We start from the raw sequence: 8678 nt of genomic DNA, 5'->3' as shown, positions 1-8678 counted from the left end.
CACACAAAACCCATATGGGACATGGATTTGGTCTGCAGGCTGCTGATTTTTTTAAAAATATATTTTAAGTGCTGAGATACATATGCAGAACATGCAGATTTGTTACATAGGTATATACGTGCCGTGGTGGTTTGCTGCACCCATCAACCCGTCATCTATATTAGGCATTTCTTCTGCAGGCTGCCAATTTTTAATTACAACTTATGCAGTCCGTTGTGCAATCATATGGAATAATATCAACATCAGTTATTGAATTTAACAACATAAATATATTCACCATCACAGTCTTCAGTGCAAGAATCTATTGAAAGAAAATAAAACAAAATGCACTAATAAAAGCTTCAAGATAAATAGATGATTATAAAAATCGACTTATCACCATTAAAGCAAAAAAAAAAACTTGAAACAGGTGATCAATGCAACTATATTAACTTTGATAATCCATCTATTAATCACATATGTGAAATGTAGACAAATTTCCTTAGCTCTTGATACAATTAAGTACCTTGTCAATTTCTTCATTAATAATTCAGTGTTGATCAACTGACTGGTAATTTCTTTCAGAATTAGTTATTGATTATCATGATGCAATGATGCCACTGACAAATAATTATTTTTTAGATGTGGTTGCCCTACTGTATAAAGGTTAATAGTCAATGGCAAAAAAAACATAAAGTCACTTCTTATTCCTTATCTAGTAGATTCATCTGCCAATGAAATCTGGTTTGCTTGGGCTTTTAGCTATACTTAGAAAATAGTTTTACAATTATTATGTTAGCTTTATATATCAACATAAGTTTTGTACTAAAACAATGTTTTTAAACTACCTCCCTCCGCCACAAAGAAAACTCTAAATGGTGATATGTATTATATAAAAATGGAATCTGTGTTTAAATAATTTTGGGACATGTTGCATTCTAGAGGTTCATTTTGCTAACTAGCATGCCAAAGATTCTGAAGTTTTCTGGCAATTAATCTTTATCCTTATTTTATTTAACATACTGTTTCTCCAGTTTATTTAAGCGGATCATTTTTCCCCTTGATTTTGAGGAAAACAATTTAGCGAATGCTAACTCAGAAGGAAAAAAGTTGCCCAAAGCCATACAAACTCATTTAATTTAAGTTCAAAAATGCCTGGCAGATTTTCTGATTCCTACAATATGGCGGCAGAGACGTTAGGCTAAATTATGTCAATATTTTTCCTCAGATGAATATTAAAATCTTTAAAAATTATTCAACTTTTATTATAGGTCAAAGGGTGCATGTGCAGGTTTGTTGCATGAGTGAATTGCATGACAGTGAGGCTTGGGGTCTCAACGATCCTGTCACCTAGGCTGTAAGCATAGCAGCCAACAGGTGGTTCTTCAGCGCCCCCGCCCTCCTCCTTTGTTTAGAGGTCCGCAGTGTCTATCATTCACATCTTGAAGTTCATGTGTATTCAATGTTTAGCTCCTATGTACAAGTGAGAACATGTGGTATTTGGTTTTCTGTTTTTGCATTAGGTTGCTTAGACCATTGGAAATGGTCTCCAGCTGCATCCTTGTTGCTGTGAAGGACACAATTTCATTTATTTTATGGCTGCAAAGTATTCTAAAGTACATACGTACCACATTTTCTTCATCCAATCCACTGGCAATGAGCATGCGGGTGCATGTGTCCTTTTAATCGACTGAGTTATTTTCCTTTGGGTGTATTCTCAGTAGTGGGCTTGCTGGGTTGAATGGTAGTTCTATTTTAGTTCTTTGAGAAATCTCCAAACTGCCTTCCACAGTGGCTGAAGTAGTTTGCATTCCCACCAACAATGTATAAGTATTCCCTTTTCTCTGCAGCCTCACCAGCATCTGTTATTTGCCTTTTTAATAATCAACATTCTGACTTTTGTGAGATAGTATCTCATTGTGATTTTGATTTATATTAAAACAAAATATCTTAATCATGCTAAATTTTCTTTGTTAGAAGAGTGCAAATTTGTAATATTCACCAACTCACAAATTTTAATTCATCAAAAATTTCACAACTGCTAAAGGTGAAATTTTTATAAAATTAGCATTATCAAGGGAAATAAATTGTGAATCAGTGAAACATGAAAGTTTGCCTGTAAATTTTCAAGCATAATTAGATTGGTTTAGTAGTTCAGAAAATGGTAAAATTAAAAAGTGAAAGCATCTGTTCACATCATCCTCCACCTTCTGAAGGAGATTATGCAAATTGCCCAAGAAAGCACAGATTTAAATAGACCCCAAAACTCTCTACAGATAATGCCTTGTTTGAGGTCACAGCTGTCTTCCCATATCTAGGAAGGACGTGAAACAGTTGCAAGACACCATTTTTTCAAGCGGATTATACCTCTTACCCAGAAGTGAGGACATGAGAACTTTTCTGGCCATACTCCAGTCCATGCTGCCTTGACTTTTACCTCAGTTTTGTGTGTTATTTGATTCTACCTGTCTATCTGTCTATCTGTGGCTCAGCAAAAGTGGTTTTTGATTGAATGTTAGAAGTTACTTGAGTGCTTATGTGGCTTTGCTCCCAGATCCCATCTCTTAGCTATAAATAAATAAATAAATAAATAAATAAAAATTAAAATAAAGGCAAGTCAAACTGCCTTTATTTTTTTTCTCAGACCTAAAGGGCACTCAAGTTTCTCATTTCTGGAAGACTGCAATGATTATATCAAGGCTGTGAATCAAGGCAGACTGAGGATTGCCATACGCATATCTACTAATTTTTATCTTTTTTCCATATTGTTTTTAAAACTTTCTATAGAAGTATTCATGTAGACATAGATATAAAATTGACAAATTTTAAGTGTGTAGGCCCATATATTTTCACAAACCAAACATCCTCAGGCAATGAGCACACAATTTGAGACTATAATCAGCTTCAGAAAGAGTTCCCTTGGTCTCCATTGGAATCACTGTCTTTGATTGGGGTGCTATAACCAAATAGCATATTTCATACCGCACCCCCCTCCTATTGTCCCACCTTTTGCAGTTTCCAAAGTCTATTATTCTACTCTGTAAGTATGTATGTACTCATTGTTTAGCTCCCATTTTTAAGTGAGAATATGAGATTTTTTTCCTTTCTCTTTCTGAGTGATTTCACTAAGGATAATGGCCTCGCATTCCAACCATGCTGCTGCAAAAGATACATTATTTTTTCTTTTTTTATGGTTAGGCACACTAAAAGCCCAGTAAACAATATATCTATGTAACACAACTTCACTTGTACTCCTAAATCCATAAAAATAAAAAAGATTTTAAAAAGTATATATTTGTTTGCATGGAACACCACTGAAGATTTAAGAAACATTAATACCAGATGGCTAGAGAGCCATCCAGGCACGAAAAAAATCTAATAATCAAGTCCTATTTCATATAGATTTAAAATTTTGCTTACACTGAGATTAAAAGTATTTGCATATATAATCAAAAGTATGCATTCATGATGTAATCATGTACGTATATGTGCATGTGTAATAGGAATTTTTTTTTTTGTTTTTAACACACTTATTGAGCTATTTTTAAAATATCTAATTCTTTTGGAAAGTGTCTGTTCATGTCCTTTGCCCAATTTTTATGGGGCTGTTAGGTTTTTTCTTATAAATTTGTTTACGTTCCTTATAGATTCTGAATATTAGACCTGTGTCAGATGCATAGTTTGTAAAAATTTTCTCCCGTCCTGTAGATTGTCTGTTTACTCTGCTGATAGTTTCTATTGCTGTGCAGAAGCATTTTAGTTTAATTAAATTCCACTGTCCATTTTTGTTTTTATTGCAAATGCTTTTGGTGTCTTTGTCATGAAATCTTTGTCCATGCCTATGTCCTGAATGGTATTGCTTTAGTTGTCTTCCAGAATTTTTATACTTTTGGGTTTTACATGTAAGTCTTTAATCCATCTTGAGTTAATTTTTGTATATGTTGTAAGGAAGGGGTCCATTTTCAATCTTATATGGCTAGCCTGTTCTCCCAATGCCATTTACTGAATAGAGAATCCTTTCCCCATTGCTTGTTTTTGTCAGGTTTTGTGAAGATCAGATAATTGTAGGTGTGAAGCCTTATTTCTGGGTTCTCTATTCTGTTCCATTGGTCTGTTATGTACCAGTACCATTATGTATCTGTTATTGTATGAGTACCATGCTGTTTTGATTACTGTAGCCCTGTAGTATAGTTTGAAGTCAGATAGAGCAATGCCTCCAGCTCTGTCCTTTTTGTAATTGCCTTGGCTATTCAGACTCTTTTTTGCTTTCATATGAACTTTAAAATAGGTTTTTTCTAGTTCTGTGAAAAATGTCAATGATAGTTCAATGGGAATAGCATTGAATCTATAAATTGCTTTGGGCACTATGCCTGTTTTAATTATGTTGATTTTTCTTGTCTATGAGCATGGAATGTTTTTCCATTGGTGTCATCTCTGATTTCTTTGAGCAATGTTTTGTAGTTCATGAAAGAGATCTTTCACTGCCTAGTTAACTATATTCTTAGGTATTTTATTCTTTTTGTGGCAATTGTAAATGGGAATTCGTTCATGATTTGGCACTCAACTTGACTATTGTTGGTATATGTTGGTCTTGACTATTGTTGGTTGGAATGCTAGTGATTTTTGCAAATTAATTTTGTATCTTGAGACTTTCCTGAAGCTGTTTATAAGCTTAAGAAGCTTTGGGGCTGGCCAGGCACAGTGGCTCACACTTGTAATCCCAGCACTTTGGGAAGCCGGGGGATGGCGGGGGGGCAGATCATTTGAGGTCAGTTTGAAACCACCCTGACTGACATGGTGAAACTCCATCTATACTAAAACTACAAAAATTAGCCAGGCGTGGTGGTGGGTGCCTGTAATCCCAGCTACTTGGGAGACTGAGACAGGAGAATTGCTTGAGCCCGAGAGGTGGAGGTTGCAGTGAGCACAGATTGAGCCGTTGCACTCCAGCCTGGGTGACAGAGCGAGACTCTGTCTCACAAAACAAAACAAAAAAACCAAAACAACAACAAAACAAACAAACAAACAAAAAGTTTTGCGGCTGAGTTGAGATGGGGTTTTCTAGATATAGAATCATGTCATCTACAAACAGGGATACTTTGACTTCCTCTCTTCCTATTTGAATGCCCTTTATTTCTTTCACTTGCCTGATTGCCCTGACCAGAACTTCCAATACTATGTTGAATAGGAGTGGCGAGAGAGGGCATCCTTGTCTTGTGCAAGTATTCAAGGGGAATGCTTCCAGCTTTTGCCCATTCAGTGTTGATGTTTGCTGAGGGTTTGTCAGAGATGGGTTTTTTTTTTTAATTTATCATTTTCTTTATCATTGGAGGGAAAGAAATCAAACAGAGGTGGGGGTATAGTTACACTGTTTAAGGATGAGCTGAATACAAAGACAATGAGTCTTTTACAGTCTCAACAACGCCACAATGAATAACTGAATTATCTCATTTATAATTCACACTGGATCAAAAAAATTGGTTCCCCTCTGTATAGATCAATTTAACTCAAACCTTATTATCTTCAGAATACAAACATGAATACTACAAGATAAACTCTAACTGCACTAGGTATTTTCTAAGTAGAAGACCAAACACCAAACGGAATCCCTCTTTCCAGCGTCTTTCGATATGACAAGATTTTGCCAGAGTGGAAATCTAACACTTAAAAAAGCATTCTCATGGCCAAGTAAGAAATTACAGTTATTGTGGGTATTACAATACATTTACCATATATATTACATATTGAATTAAACTCAGCATTAAATATGCTTCTAAAATTATGCTATTAATGATGATAGCAGTGATGATGCTGGTTGAGAAAGCCTGTCTTTAGCACAAGAAAAGTAAGGGAGAAATATTTAACAAGCAGAAAGCAGACACAGAGTTGGGCATTTTTATTTTTTTGACTAGGAAAGATAATTTTAAGCAATGAAATATACAAAGCAAAATAATCCCTTATTTCCCCTATGTGGAAATAATATGAGACATTTATTAGATATACTGGACAAGAACAGAACTAAGTACTCCAACTCTACTGCAGGATTACAAAAAAATCATCCCTTCACCACCGTGTAAGATTTAAGGGCAACCTGCCCAATGATGCATGTTATCTAAAACACAGCAAGATTGCTGCTGCCCTGCCAAGTACCTCCAGTTCCTACCCAGGTCCTACTGAAATGGTGGTGGTCCCAACTAGTTTTATTGATATAAATCTTTAAAGAAAAAGATAAAGCATTTAAAAAGACAAATCAAGATACTTCAGGAACCACATATCCAACAAAAACTTTATCCTCAAATGAGTTATGTTTGCCTTGTACTAAAACACTTTTATTTCACTCAAATTAGAGCAATAATATTTCATACATATGTGTCTTCCCTGCCCAGTAATTCAAAGAAAAAATCCAAAATGATTAGTAAAGAATATAAAAATTAACAGATGCTTTAAATTTATTTTAAATATTTTTAAGGTTTAACAGGTGTTTGAAGTTTGTAATTCCTAGTAGGAAAACATTATCTGAATGAATACCCTAATGGTAAACCACTGTAAAATGCTTCAGCTGCATTTCAAGGAGAGGGATAGGGATTATCTTCAAAGCACCCCGGCTCTCTTGATGAGAGGGTCAGAGGTACACTGGTTTGTATTATTGCGACATCCATAAGGTGATCTAGGTTGCTTTTCCTTCAGCAAGGGCTTTATTTATCAGAAGGGCATTATGCTTGACCTCCAAATTTGGCTGACAATTTACTGATAAGATTCATAACCTTTGGGTTGCTCTAGTATTTTGACATATTTGCTGCGTTCTGAGCCACATCCTGGAAGGCCACCATAACTTCTGGATCCTGCATGGCTGAAAGAACCTCTGGATCACTAAGAATTTCATTGAGTCCAGGCAATCCGGCCGTTCCAGGCATGCCCCCTCCCATTCCAGGCATTCTTCCAGGAAAATTACCAGACATTCCCCTAGGAAAGCCACCTGGAAAAGAACCATACTGGGCTCCTGACTGTCGTCTGGCTTCTTCCTCCCTCTGGGCTCTCTCATGCTCTTCTCGTGCCTTCTTAACTCTTTCTATTCTTTCTTTGATCTCTCACTCTTCACATTTTTGCTTATACTTTCTCCGATGTTCTGCAATTTTCTCTGCCCTAGGTTGAACTTCTTTCAGCATTGCACCAGCATCTTCCTCATAATCCAATTTACAGCCAAGGGCAAGTTGATGGGCTCCTTCTTCCCAGTGGCCTAGAAGCCTGTGTGCTTTCCCTCACCATTTGCAAGGCTGAGCTGAATGAGGATTTATTTCAATGGCTCTGTCACAGTCTCGGATGGCAGCATTTGGCTTCTGTAATTTGACAAAGACACTGGCCCTCCTGGCATACAAAATGGCCAAGGGAGGATTCAGCTTGATGGCATCAGTGAATTAGTCAGTGGCTTTCTGCAGTTCACCATCATTTAGGGCTTCAATAGCAGCCACTTTCTTATCATTTGCCTGATCCATCATATCCTCTGTTATCTCTGCATTTGCATCTCCCATTTCTTGAGGGGCATCAGTGTCTGGTTCAATCACACCTTCATTATCAATTTCTAGATCACTTTACTCAATTGATGGTTTGTCTGCCTTTAAGTCTTCCTCCACTTTCTTACCATCAGGTTTTTCTTCTTTGGTATTTTCTTCTGATTTAGGTTTCTGAGTAGCAGGTGGTACTTTACCTCCCATACTCTCCACCCACTCCCTCAGGAAGCACATTTCCTCGGTGTGCAGAACGCTCGGATCCTGCTTACACATTGTCACAAAGGCCCGAAGCTTGTTCACTTTGCGGGGTTCCATGTTCAGGAGGCGGTGGGCGAAGCCGAGAGACTGTGACCAGGTTCCAGCCCCAGGCGCTGGCTTGGCATGACCGTGCAGAAGGGGACGGCTGCTGCGAGTCAGAACAGACTCAGATGGCTCTTATTGTTTTGAGGTATGTTCTTTCAATACCCAGTTTATTAATGGATTTTAGCATGGATTTTGATTTTTATTGAAAGCCTTCTCTGCATCTATTGAGATAATCATGTGTCTTTTTGTCTTTGGTTCTGTTACGTGACGAATCACATTTATTGATTTGCATATTTGCATCCCGGGGATGATGCCTACTTGATCATGATGGATAAGCTTTTTCTTGTGCTGCTGGATTCAGTTTGCCAGTATTTTGCAGAGGACTTTTGCATTGATGTTCATTAAGGATATTGGCCTGAATTATCATTTTTTGTTATATAACTGCCAGGTTTTGCTTATAAGGATAATGCTGGCCTTATAGAATAAGTTAGCGAGAAGTCTTTCTTTTTCAGTTTTGGAATATTTTCAGTAGGACTGGTATCAGCCCTTCTTTGTACATCTGGTAGAATTCAGCTACGAATTCATCTGGTCCTGAACTTTTTTTGGTTGGTGGGCATACAAAATGGCCAAGGGAGGATTCAGCTTGATGGCATCTGTGAATTACAGCCTCAATTTCAGAACTTGTTATTGGTCTGTTCAGGGATTCAATTTATTTCTGGTTCAGTCTTGGAAGGGTGTATGGGAGTGTAAATTAGTTCAGCCATTGTGGAAGACAGTGTGGTGATTCCTCAAAGACCTAAAGACGGAAACACCATTCAACCCAACAATCTCATTACTGGGTATATACCCAAAGGAATATAAATCACTCTATTGTAAAGACACGTGCAC

General features: G+C 37.0%; 1 pseudogene; it reads right to left on the bottom strand.

Moving 5' to 3' along the window:
• Window positions 1-6692: 6692 nt before the first annotated feature.
• LOC112636590 lies at window positions 6693-7802 on the bottom strand (annotated as a pseudogene).
• Between the last annotated feature and the right edge of the window lie 876 nt (window positions 7803-8678).

The sequence above is a fragment of the Theropithecus gelada genome, chromosome 12, assembly GCF_003255815.1.
Source record: "Theropithecus gelada isolate Dixy chromosome 12, Tgel_1.0, whole genome shotgun sequence".
Classification (NCBI taxonomy): Eukaryota; Metazoa; Chordata; class Mammalia; order Primates; family Cercopithecidae; genus Theropithecus; species Theropithecus gelada.
Note: the sequence above shows the minus strand (reverse complement) of the source record. Positions and strands in the feature narration are given on the sequence as shown.